Source organism: Eurosta solidaginis, chromosome 1 (assembly GCF_040869045.1).
Source record: "Eurosta solidaginis isolate ZX-2024a chromosome 1, ASM4086904v1, whole genome shotgun sequence".
Classification (NCBI taxonomy): Eukaryota; Metazoa; Arthropoda; class Insecta; order Diptera; family Tephritidae; genus Eurosta; species Eurosta solidaginis.
This window is the reverse complement of record NC_090319.1, coordinates 91,193,821-91,207,259: the sequence shown is the minus strand read 5'-3', so window position 1 is coordinate 91,207,259 and position 13,439 is coordinate 91,193,821. Positions and strand designations below refer to the sequence as shown.

The 13,439-nt window shown below is 35.9% G+C and overlaps 1 protein-coding gene and 2 pseudogenes across 4 annotated transcripts in view; 1 reads left to right on the top strand and 2 right to left on the bottom strand.

Annotated features, from left to right (window-relative positions):
- Positions 1-2,883, bottom strand: part of LOC137237255 (putative nuclease HARBI1) — a 526,467-nt pseudogene extending 523,584 nt beyond the window's left edge.
- Positions 1-13,439, top strand: part of RhoGAP93B (MyTH4 and RhoGAP_KIAA1688 domain-containing protein RhoGAP93B) — a 422,769-nt gene that overhangs the window by 209,305 nt on the left and 200,025 nt on the right. Inside the window, exons 19-20 of one of the 4 annotated variants that reach the window (XR_010948422.1) lie at positions 8,185-8,365; positions 8,422-9,111. The exons of the other annotated variants lie outside the window; for them this stretch is intronic. The gene's annotated coding sequence lies outside the window, so the exon portion shown is untranslated. Of the gene's footprint in view, positions 1-8,184; positions 8,366-8,421; positions 9,112-13,439 lie in introns of those variants that run through there. 4 annotated transcript variants of the gene reach the window in all.
- Positions 6,215-7,798, bottom strand: LOC137237247 (putative nuclease HARBI1; annotated as a pseudogene).

Here is a 13,439-nt window from a genome sequence, read left to right as displayed (position 1 = left end):
TAATGCAGCATCAACTGTGAAGTTATCTTAATAGCGCACATACCATTTGGCAAAGGTTTGTCCTTCTTCCGCATCATAGCAAAATTCACGAATACCTTTCGAAATTGTTTCCATAATAGCCTCGGAACTGCCCGTTGTGCTTTGTGTTGCATTCCTACCATTTTGCTCATTTGTAAATGTTGCAGCGATCAACCGCTCCAATAGTTGTTTTTGTTGATCTGCGGTTTCTTGTTGCCGCGCCAGAAGTGTTGCTACCACTTGCTCCAATGGGTTTGTCATTTGCTTTTATTAAGAGCCTTTTATCTCGTCGCCACTGTTATGTTTTGTCGGGTGTTAGCCGTAGCTTAATCTTTATTAAACATAAAATAACATACAATTTACAGGTCATAATTACATAAAAAACAAATAAATATATAAAGTCTTACCGCGTATTTAATTACCAGTTGTTGGATGTTCGGCAGACAGAAAAGGAATATGTAACGTTATGCCCTTTGACACTTATTTATACATTAGCGATGTCACATACATATTTAAATGAACGGCACAATACTATAGTAGATACTTATACAAATACATTTGACAAGTGAACATTTTCGGAATTTAATCTACAATTAAGGGTTGCCAACAATCTCAAAATCAAAACCGGTGAATTCACGTAAGCGTTTGCGATTATTTCTATCACCTTCGGATTCAAACACTAGTTTGTGCAATGCCACTACACTTTGTTCGCTGCTGCGTCGCAAACTTTCGCGAACGTTCTGTATTGAATCTAAAGACATTTTATTTTGCAGTTCAGCTCATTATAAAAAAAAATTTTGTTTGCGCTTCACTTCGTCTTTTTCTGGACGAGTCCCCAAAATGTGGGTTAGGTTTAATATTTAGCTTTTAAATTCACACAAATTGTAATTTATTTATTAAAAGAATGATAAATGTTATAAAGAAATAGAATATGTATTGTATTTTAACAAGTATTTTATAGTTTTATAGGAATTGATTAAATTTCAAACGCTTTGATCACCGGCTCGTACACGACTCAACTCTTCTTTCGGCTTCTTCTTTTATTGTTCTCTTGACATTTTGTTACACTAAGCATCAAGGTTACCAGATGTTTGAAGTACAGATATGGTGCCAGATGTACGCCCCACATATATTTATAAGAATATCAGTATTCAAAACAAAAAATTACCTACATTTTGTTTTTCTCTCGTTCGCCTGTAAAATATAAGCGAATAAATTTGGGTTTCCCGCTGTTCATTTCTCCCGAACAAAGAGTTGCCAATAAGCCGGAATCTTTCTTGATAGGGTGAACAAAAACTGTGAATATTTTCGGGTGAAAATAAAACTCGCGATAAGGGTGAATAAGTTCGTTTGTTTTATTGCCATATGCTCCCCCACATTTAACATCTTTTTTGCTCTTATTGACCTTGGACCTTGTCCTGGCTATACCCTGCGCAATGAGCTGCTCTGCAAGAGGAACAATGAATTCTTTTAGTTGGGATTTTTTGTGGCTATTTTCCTGATAAAGGATATGCGCATTTACAACAGACGTCATTAAAAGCTTGAAGAATATTTTACGCCACTATTTTGACGATTTTCTGTTTTGATCGTAGGTCTTAACTTTTAGTCAGATATGTCATCTCCACCCATGCTCTGATTATAGAAAGAAGGTAACCTTTGCTAGTTAACTAGAGGTTAATTCACCAAAGTAAGGCGGTTAAACTGTAGTAATCTCAGCTTGAAAATTGAAAATCGATAGTTAACCCTCTATCCAGCAAAAGTAGGTAAACTTGCCTAAGTAAATGGAGTTATTGTCGCTTAGCTGATTCTCCTCTAAAAAAGTTTTTAATGCGCTATTGTTCCACAGAAAGGAATCATGTATGTTATGATCGCAGGCCTGGAATGTATAGATAATTTATTATCAACGTTATTGAAGTATTGAAAACTTTAAAACTTACAATCGTCGCATTAATGCTGTAAAACCCTTTCCTATTCAGATAAAGGTGTCGATTTTCACTGGGAGCATAAATGCCAATATGTGTGCCATCAACACACCCAATCACGTTCGGTATTCCTGATTTGATGAAGAACTTCCTTTTTGCCTCCTACTTCTCTTCTTCACTCATTTCTATATTTATTGCCGCCGTAAATAACTCTCTCTAAAATAGGCAGCATCTCCTTTAAAACGAGGGAAACAGTGGGTTGAGCAAGTCCCAACTGGAACTCATTTCCTATGCCTTGCTGCTAACTGCCATGGGCAAAAAAAACGAAGTGCGCAACAAAGTTTTAGCATAGGGGTTACAGACGACGATAGGAGGCAGTGAAAATTGTCCTTAATTTTGTCCAGGACATACATGAATGCATCCTTGCTAAGCCGAAAATTCGCAATGAATCTATAAACACATTTAGATTGAAATACAATTTTTCATATAAATTACTTTCGCTCTTCAATTCAAATAAAAACGAAAAAGGGTTTGTTATGTTTGCTTTAATTTTAATCACCGAATACAATGTCGATTAGAGCCTGGCAAAAGACTGAACGTAAATATCAGAATCAAACTATTTTATCTAAAGCGGTGGCGAAGGCAGCAGCGGTCGCAGTTGATATTGTTGTTGCATTTGTCGCATTTGCTGTTGTTTATCGTTCATTTCAAAGCATTGTTGTTGTTTACTACTTTACTTCAATATTGTCACGCGCACCTTCACATACATAGCGTCAGCGTTTTTGGTGTGAACGGAATGTTCACATTAAATGCATTAGTAGGTTTCATATTCGGCAATTCATATGGGAAGATATTGTTTCCCATAAATCTGCTTAGCAGGTGTTAACTTATATACTTCAAGAAACAAACCGCACTAAACTTACACTGTTGGCGGAAGCTCCATGGGATTGGAGTAATTCCTTATAAAAAGCCTCTGGCGAAGAAGGTTAGCTCGCTGTTCGACATTGTAACTTTCTTCGAAAAAAAATCAATGTTGGAAATCATCGCTATATTTATTTTATTTATCACGTTTATATTAATTTCTTACACTTTTGTTTATGCACATATAAATAGATATATTGTAAACAAATCAAAATATATGTAGTAAGTGACAGAAACGTTAAATTCGGATGAACTTATTCAATTTGTTTGAATGGCATCATCACAAGGCAGGCGAAAGAGTTCATTCGCCACTCACAATGCAAATTTTTGGTGTGTTCGCTAACCTGTTCCACTCGCCAAATATATTCGCTTCGCAAGTCACAATATACGTATAAGTGTTAAAATCGTAGGTGTATCTACATTTAGAGTCACACCTTTGCCAAATTTTAATACCACGTTTAATGCGCTTCAGCGGAAGATACTGCTTTATACGCATATTGTCACTTGCGAAGCGAATGAAAATTTTGTCGAATTTCGCGGTCTCGAATTGTCGAATGAGTGACGAAGATGAATTTGTCGAATTGCCACAAGCGAAAAAATCATATTCGCTTCGCCAAATCTGTCAAAATTTGTCGAATACTTATTTTGTTCGCGCTTGAAAATAGAAAAGGACGCATTGGCATTTATTTGAATGTTTTCAATTGAAAAAAGTAAATAAATTGAATAAATAAAAGTGAGTAATTCATTTAACTAAATTGAGTTATTGGTTTGAATATATGAAGTTTTCAGAATGAGAAGAACAACGCCGCAGCAATTCCGAAAGCTGGTCGAGCTGATGGAAAATAATCCAGACGTCGCCAGAGGCATGGGGAATTTTGGAAAGACCAGGAGGAGCAGGGCAGAATTGTGGGACCATTTCGCCACGGAATTTACCTCCATAGGTCCTCCAATCCGTAACGGGCGCGAGTGGAACAAGGTAAGAAGAATAGACCTACACGAATAATACAAAAGTATACATCGCAGAATCGTGGCATTGTAGCATCGTACGGTTACTGACTGGAGTTACTTTTGATACTTAAGGCTGTTTTACACGAGTCGAATTACTGATGGTTTTTTTGACTCCCAACTCAATTCAACCATCATATACAAGTAGGCACTTTGTTTGAGAAAATTTACCAGGAAATCGACTCGAGTACAGCAGCTTTACCTGCTAACGTATCTACTCGGGTATGTTACTAGCATTGTGAAGGGTGCAGGGATGGGCCCTAGGTTTGGTTAGATCCTACCTCCGAGCCACCGCCTACTATTTTTCTGATAACACCAGATAAGATACTTAACCGGTTAGTTTCAAAAGTAACCGTACGATATCACGATGCAAGTTTCCAAAGTAAATGACAACGTGATAATCGTCAGAAGCTTTACTTAGTTATATACCCGAACCATCGTATACGTGCAGGCCTCTAGTAGTAACTGAATTGTATTCTGCGTGTCAGTTCATACTTACCAATATATTTATCCTAGGTTTGGTTAGATTATAAGTTGAAGCTTAAAACAAAGGTTTCTACAAACCGCAGCGAGACCGTGGAGGAGGACCGTACGCCCAGCGAAGTTTATCTGCGCTAGAGAGATCCGTGGATGAGCTACTGAACCTCCAAGAAGCCGCCAACCCGACAGGACAGTCCTTTGGAACCAATAATCCGGGTGATAACGGGCGTGGAACCAATAATCCGGGTAATAAGGGGGGTGAGAGTGACAACACGAGTGAGAGCGAAACCGAGGGTGAAGAAGATCCTCGAGACTTAAATATCACTCCCAAGTTCATCGACTCCCCGTCCGAGGATGACACTGGAGGATCGCGAAAATATGCGCTTGAAGGCAGTTGAAAAGCAGGGAGAAATGCAAAAAACCCTTTGCGAGGGAATTACAAAAATGACGGAAAAATTAGACGAAATGGCAAGATATGTTAGAAAAATTTACGAACTCAAAAAAGACCAAATAAAACTATTGAAAAAGAAAGAAGAGATAAAAAAGGAAGAAAGTGTTGAAAGAAAAAGACAACACAAAGAAAAAATGGAGATGAAAATGAAGGAGTTGGAACTGAAAACCTTGAAATATAATCTAAGGAAATAATAAAATCGTCCAACTACTTTCAGTTTCATTTCTATTTTTTCTTTACGTGACTGAATTTGTGTTTATTTTTATATATTTTATTTTCTAATGAAGTACTGAATTAATATGTGATTTATTTTAAACTAGTTTTTAAGTGTAATATACCCCAGTTCATAATTATAAGATCACCCATATTGACATGTTCTAATTTTTTTTAACATTTCGTATTAGTTTTTATTTTTTGCTAATGGGATTCCAAATTAAGACCCTTTAAATCGACACTCCAAACTTTGTGAACATTTTGTAAAAGTTAAAAAAGGTTTTGAAATATCTTGAAAATTTTTTCAAATATTTCAAACATCTGAACCGAAGTTATAATTCTGTATCCCATTAAATTGTAACTCTTATCGCCGACTCGCCGAACGGGTCAGATCTATGTTATTTTTTAAAATTATTTACTGGAGGCATCATATACTTTCATATGAAGGAAAGTTTAATGGGCTACAAAAAGATATTTTCAGTTCTGCGGTTTGAATTATTAAAAAGAAATTTCAACATTTCTAAAAACGTCTTTTAACCTTTAAAAACATCCACAAAGTTTAGAGCGTATATTTGTACACGACTCCTATTTTGGTATTCTATTAGCAAAAAAATTAACTAAACGAAATAATACAAAAAAATAGAACATGTTAATATGAGTGGCCTTATACTTATGAAATAAGCAGCAATAACCTAATACGCATATCGTCAACTAAAAAGTCTGAAATAAATATTTGATTTTTATTTATTTACTTGTAGTAATAATATATATGTACCTTCACCATTTTATAAGTCTGAATTGAATTGTTGATTTTTATTGAATAAATGAAATAAAAACTAAGCAAATATCTATTTTATGATTTCAATTTAATTCATAGGAATTTCAATAAAATCTTCATATTTTAAAATTTGTATTTTTTTGCTTTTAGCTTGGGAATAAAATACAGCTAATAAAACTTAAAGTTCATTACGGACAATAAAAGTAATTTCAGTACATTCCTTATCTCACTAGCATCACTGTACTCTAATACAAAATATAGGTACAAATTAATACTGTTGTCCATTTCCCCTAGTGGGGCATTGGCCTCGATAACTCTTCTAAACCTAACTAATTCGTAACCAGCCTAGGTCAAAAGTTCAATAGGTGACACGAGGGTAAACTTTTTTCTACAAAAGAAAACGCCATTAAAACGGCCCTACTCGTTTTACAGTAAAGCATCAGCTATTTGTCTTCTGCGACGCTCTCCTGGTGTACTGTTGCCATCTTCGTCACTTGGCTCCGACGATACAATGGCGTCAGTAAAAATTTCTGCTTCGTCTGGGTCACTGATTCGAAATTTCTTACAAATATTGTGCAAAGCGCAACATATGTTTATAATCGATTTAACTTTGTCAGGATTGTAGTGCATTTTTCCGAGGAGGCATCTGAAACGGCATTTCAGAACTCCGATCGTACGTTCTATGATGTTTCTACCTTTTGCGTTCTTCTTATTAAAAATTTATTCCCTAGTTCCAGACTCTGCAAGACGGAAGGGTGTTAGTAAGTAGGAACTCAGCGGGTACCCGAATCACCTACAAATAAGTATATTTTATTTTAATGTTACGTCATAACAAGTAAGGAAGGTTAAGTTCGGGTGTAACCGAACATTACATACTCAGTTGAGAGCTATGGTGGCAACATAAGGGAAAATAACCATTTAGGAAAATGAACCGAGGGTAACCCTGGAATGTGTTTGTATGACGTGTGTATCAAATGAAAGGTATTAAAGAGTATTTTAAGAGGGAGTAAGTACGAACTCAGCGGGTTCCCGGAATCACCTACACATAAATAAATTTTTTTTTTAATAATACGTCATAAAAAGTAAGGGTATTCGCACTTGATTCGTTACTCCGTTAGTCGATAGTTTTGAGTAACGAGCTAAGTCTTAATACCCCGATTATATTTGTGTTGATGTAACTAACAAAATTACGTAAATAAATAGAGTTATCGCCGCTAAGATGCATATTTTCCAAATAACTTTTTAATGAACTATTATTCCACACAAACGAATCATGTGTTGAACCAGCATATCTAGCATCCACAAACCGGATATTCATGTCATGATCGCAAGCCTGAAATATACAATTTACTAACAACAATATTTTATGTATCCATGTCTTGAAAACTTACAATCATCGCATTTATGCTAAAAAACCCTTTTCTATTCAGATAGAGGTGTCTATTTGCGCTGGGAGCATAAATCGCAATATGCGTACCATCAACACAGCCAATCACGTTGGGTATTCCTGACCTGATGAAAAATTTGCTCTTTGCCTGTTGCTTTTCCTCTTCTGTCATTTCGGTTTTTATCGCCGCCCTGCAAATTTCTCTGCAAAATTGGTAGTATCTTCTTTAAAATAAGGGAAACTGTGGGTTGCGCAAGTCCCAAATGAAACTCATTCCCTACAGCTTGCTGATAACTGCCATGGGCAAAAAAACGGAGTGCGCAACACAATTTTAGCATTGGCGTTACAGATGATGACAAGCGGCAGTGAAAACTGTCCTTGATTTTGTCCAGCACATACATAAATGCATCTTTGCTTAGCCGGAAATTTGTTATGAATCTAAAAACACACAAAAAATACACAAAAGCTTTACATCTTTTGAATAACCAATATGCACTGCACTTACACTGTGGAAGTTCCATGGGATTGGAGTAATCTCTTATAAAACGCCGCTGACGAAGAAGATCAACTCGCTGCTCAACATTGTAATTGTCTTCGAAAAAAAGATCAACGTTATAAAACATTTTTAACTTTATTTATTACTATTTAATAAACTTGTTTTTTACATTTCTGTTTGTGCACAAATAAATAATCAGCCCTATTCTGCATTTCGACTTGGATTGGAATTTTTTCGATTTGGCAATTTTGGTATTCTGTATTCCAATCTCTTTCGATCCAACTTCGAATCGTTCGATTTTGTGTATTCTGCATTTCGATCGTAGTTCCGTTTTTCTCCGTTGCAAATTTGTTGACGTAGAAAATTTCAATTTGTGTTTTGCGCGCTTTTAAAAGATAAAAATTTATAAAAAATGTAAGTTAAATGTTTGTTAATCACTGTAAAATAAATTTAAAATAAAAATTTTCAATTGGTTTGATAATCTGGTGGTTTTTTTTTTTTGATTGTTTGTAGGTCAAAAACAACAACACCCGGGCAATATGAGAAACTTGCCGAAATGTTGGAAAGTAAGAGGGACATCGCCCAAGGATTTCAAAAGCGCCCAAAAGAAGAGGTACAAGCGTTTTGGGAGGAGGTCGCGCGTACACTAAATGCACTTGGTCCGCCAAGGAAGGATTCTACTGCCTGGAAAAAGGTAAGAGATTACCGAGAATTTAATTGTTTGAAAATAAATGCAATGATTTATTGCAGGTGTGGATCGATTGGAAGTGCTACATAAAACGCAAGCTTTCTAGCAACAAAAAGGAAATGATGGGCACCGGTGGCGGTCAGTGTAAAATCCAACGCATAAGTCCACTTGAGGAGAAAGTGATAGGGCTAACTGGGCTGGAAACATGCACAAGCGGTGTTCGAGGTGCGCAAGATTTCGGTGGAAGGGTAGCGGTTGAAAATGGTCAGCTGTCTGAAATGGACATTTCCAACCGTTCCTTTGATGATAATCTACCTTCCACTAGCAGAGCTAGTAGCCAGCCCAGGGAAAGAAGAGCAGTAAAGGAGACCACTTCTTCCTTGCTGCAAGAACAATTATACATTCAGAGTGAATTTTATACAAATGCCACGAAGTTCCATGAAAATTCTTTGAATAAAATGGACAAAATGTGTACATATTTGCGGCGAATGAATCAATCGCTCGAAAGTTTGGCGGAGACTCCAGCGAAACAATTTAAAGAACAACAAAGACACAACAGGATTAAAGAGGAGCTGTTACAGCGAAAAATTGAAATAAAAATGAAGATGCTGCAATTAGAGCACCCTGACTATGACGGAAATAATTAAGCTTAAAGAAAAAACAAATTCCTTTATTTTATTAATTTTTTATATTTGTAAAACGACTGAATAATCAAAAGACTGAAATATTTAAATATACATAACATATACAATGAAATATTAACTAATTTTAATTGTTTAAATAGATGAAGAATCAATAAAGTTAAAAATGAAATTTTATGAAAATAAATTTGTATCTTTATCTGTTTTGAAAAGAAGCAAGTATGTTATTACGTATACCATTCGCTATGGATGAATAATCCTCGTCGTTAGTGTCATGATCTTCATAAGAACTCTCAAAGTTCAATTCATTGCTATCTAAATCTTCCACTCTATAATAAATACAAATGTTTTGGAGGGCACAAGCAACATTTATAATCTTGCTAACTTTTAAAGGTGAGTAATGCAGCTGTCTAGCACCCAATAAGCAACGGAAACGGTTCTTCAACACTCCAATCGTTCGTTCAACAATATTCCTGGTTTTGGAGTGCCGCATGTTGTAATTGCTTTGTGGACTTCCTTCATGAACAGAGCGATAAGGAGTCATTACCCAAGGTAGCAATGGATATCCAGCATCACCTGTCAATAAAATTATTGATTTAAATTAATTTTTTTTAATTTTGTATTATTTTTAATTAAATGTACAATTATTTATATATATAGTAAAGCAATACCTAAGAGCCACGTATTTCTTTCACCTTCCTCATATCGCCGTTTCATGTACTCATTAATTTTGCTTAAACCCCATATGTGTGAGTCATGGTTGCATCCAGGATATCTGGCATCAATACTTCTTATTTGATTGTGCTTCTGGGGTAAAAATATCCAAAATATATTTAAAGGCATCTTTATTTAGCCTAAAGTTCTTCCTGAATCTAAAAAATAAAGCAAATATAAAAACATTTAACACTGGTAAACAAGATTCTCACAATTCTTCACTCATCTGAAATGGATTACAGATATCGCGCAATCTCCGTCTCTCAGCCTTAGCCTCAGCCATTTGTGTCGCATTTTCCTCTTCCATCAATAAAGCTGCTGCGATCGACTCCATTTGCTCTTTTTTTATAATTTTTTCACAATATTTTTACTATTTTTTCACAATTTTTAGCAATTTTTCACAATTTTTGATTAATATTTTTCTATTTTTGTGTTCTTGTTTCACACATTCCACGCAAAACAGCTGATTTCGAAAATTTAATCACTCTTCCTCTTTTTCTTTCGATTACGCCGTAGTGTAGAATACCTATCTTCGACTTGAACGTAACGGAGAACGGGGACGTAATCGAAATGCAGAATAGGGCTGAATAAAAACAGATGACAGAAACGTCAAATTCGGATGAACTAATTAAATTTGTATGAATGGCAATGACACATGGCAGTCGAATAAGTTCATTCGCCACCCACAATGCAAATTTGATGTGAATTCGACTCGCCAAATATATTCGCTTCGCAAGTGACAATATGCGTATTAGTGATGATCGTCCCTTGAATTTAGCCATCGATTCATCAATGCTCTGACGTGTGCTATCGCTGCGGGCTCTTATAAAAGTATACCTCAAGCAATTGACAACTTCTATATAATACAGTTTTGATGCCGTTTCCGGTTGCTTAGGAAAATTGGAATATAGTTTTGGCATTAAATTTTGATAGCGATTTCGTGCAATCGCTTTTTTTTATATACTCGTTACCCATGGTTTCTCGATTTGGGACCAGTAATCAGAAATCTCTGGGAGTTTGATAAGCGAAATTCCTAACAAAATCTTAATTTCTGATGCCATCAGTTGGGAGTATATTACGGTTTCCTTTTGCTTTTAGGAGGGCCAACCGTTCATTTGTGCATTGAACAAAAAAAAAAATAAACAAGGATTCAGGAAATATACATTTTAATACTTGGAGCTCAGTAGAATTTCTTGAAAGAAGAGCTAATATAATCAATCTCTACAGTAATGGAAATTCGAGGACAAAGTAAGTCCGATGGCTCTCCACATGCTGCTGGTAGATTGGAATGCTTATTGGACGGCATTGATGAACTATGATTATTCTCTGGGTTAGAGCCTTGTATACTGGAATACTCAATTCAATGGCAATCTAACTGATTGATTTTTGAATGTGTTGGTGCCTGAAGAGTGCATTGCGTGAGAGTCACTCTCCCCCGTTTTTGAAACTGCCCCGAACTCTTTCCTTCATGAGCAGGAATTTATTGATACTGTAACCCTCCTGGGTTGGATCATCGAGCAATTCATAGGTTTGAAAATGTATATCCTTGTTGTTTACCCATAGTTTGTCAGGTGCCGGTTGGCATCTAGATGAAACTGTGTCAATCTAATGCCCGTTGTAATGACGCCATCATTACCCTTATTGAAGCTGTACTAATTTGTTGAACCTGTTTGCTTCTGATTGTGGTAAAAACGACTACTGCGGTTGTTTTTGAATTTGAAACACCTGTGGTTGAATTTCTGCCAACTGGTGTTGATTTTGGGCCAACTGCAGGGCTGTCATCTCGGATACATGTCGGTATTCTAAAACCACATTCATTATGGAGTTGCAATAGTCCTTGGTGAAATATTTGCGGTCTATAGGCAGGTTATTAATTAAGAGAATTTTGTTATCTGTGAACTCAAAATGCGCCCACTCATTTTTCAATCCTTTCAGCCTTGCTTTATAGTTGCGAATAATTGCTTATATGTTGCTGCCTGCTGTTTATTGTTCATTCCCGGGGTCACCTGAATGTTTATTTAAACGTTCTTTATTTAAACTTAAAACTAACTAATTAACTACTAACTTTGCTGTGTGGCATCAAAGTACTTGACCATGGCTTTATGTATCCCTTTCAGCCTATGACAATCTACCTCCCTCACTATTGAAATATGTTTTCGATCAAATTAACGCTTTAATCTTGCTGGCTTTGCTTTAACCAGTCAAGTATCATTTCCACTAATGCGTGCTCTTTAATAGATTCCAACAGCGCGAATCAAGTATAGCCAATGGTCGTAGCTTAAAATATGTTTAATCTAAAAAATATTTTTATTCTTGCGTCTAATTTTACCCTTTCGTTGCTACGTAATGGAATGGTGTAATTTAACTTAATTTACTGCCTAGATTTTTTCATTTATGTTAAGTCCTATTGCTTTACTTTTGTTAACTAATCGAACTCTGAAGTGCAGGCAGCTAGGTTTAGTGAATTGGGGTTTTGATTGATCCTGGACACACACGATATTAATGTGTACGGATGACGACGGTGGACAAATAATGCCCAATTTGACGTTGGTAAATGACGGTATTACCATTTAACGTGGAAAGATAACGATGACGTATACAAATTACTATAATTTCTTAATCCTTGATATCGGCTGACTTTTGATGAATTTGGTAAACTTGTATGTCGACGTCAGGCGGCACTAGTACAAATTAGCAAAGTGAATCTGATAAAAAAGACGCTAAGTTTGAATTAAATACATTTAATTTAATAAAACATTTAGTATTAAAGTAAAATTAACGCCTGAAATATATATCGGTTTATTTGTTGTTATGACGTGGTAATCTGGCCCTTTCAAATGGCAAAATGCACCTTCAACCTGCTCTGCTGCTGTTAAATCAGTTGGACTATAAAATTCACTAACATTGGCTAATGGTTAAACATCTGGCACAATGCCCGCTAATCGTTTTCGCTATAACTTTCTGGAACAGCTAATGTATCCATGTCGTTACTAGTTAAACGACTTTTTCCTCCTTGGGGTTTGTACTTTGTGATACAAAACAGCTGAATAGATTGTGGTGGCTAAAGGTGGACCAGTTAACTTAAATCGTATTTAGAAAACTAAAAAAATAATATTATATGGGATCTATGCTCCTTTATTGAGTCGCACTATAACTGAAGTTTTACAATTGTTTTTAATCTACTTATATCTAAATGTTAACGTTGCTGCTCAGTTCTGTGGTTTGCTGCTGCCGTCATTCCCAAAGACGAAGTTGTTTATTTCAAGGCGATCGATCTCATATTTCAGATTGTGCAAATTGCATTTATAGGTGTAATTGATTGGCTCTGCGTAAGGGCGTTTTATGTCCAGACATATCGTCAGCAGTTTTGACGAATGTGGGAATAATATTGTATGGTTAGCTCTACACGCGAGTTACGCCTGTCGGGTTGACAGACGCTGGGCAGGATACTAACGATCAGTTTCGTAATTAAAAATATTCAGTACACTTCGGTTTTACAATGATTTTCATTTAGACGATTTAGTAGGCTTTGTGACAGTTAAAGGTTTCACAATAATTCTTATTTCGCGCTGCAGGGTCAGCGATTTTGTTTGTTTGTTTTGTTAGCATGTTACTTTGTAAGGGAGGCACACTATGTTATGCTAACAAGAGGCCCTCTACCGCCGTCTTCGTCAACTCAATTGGCGGATTCTGTTTGACCTTTTTGAGTGTTAACCTTCCTATAC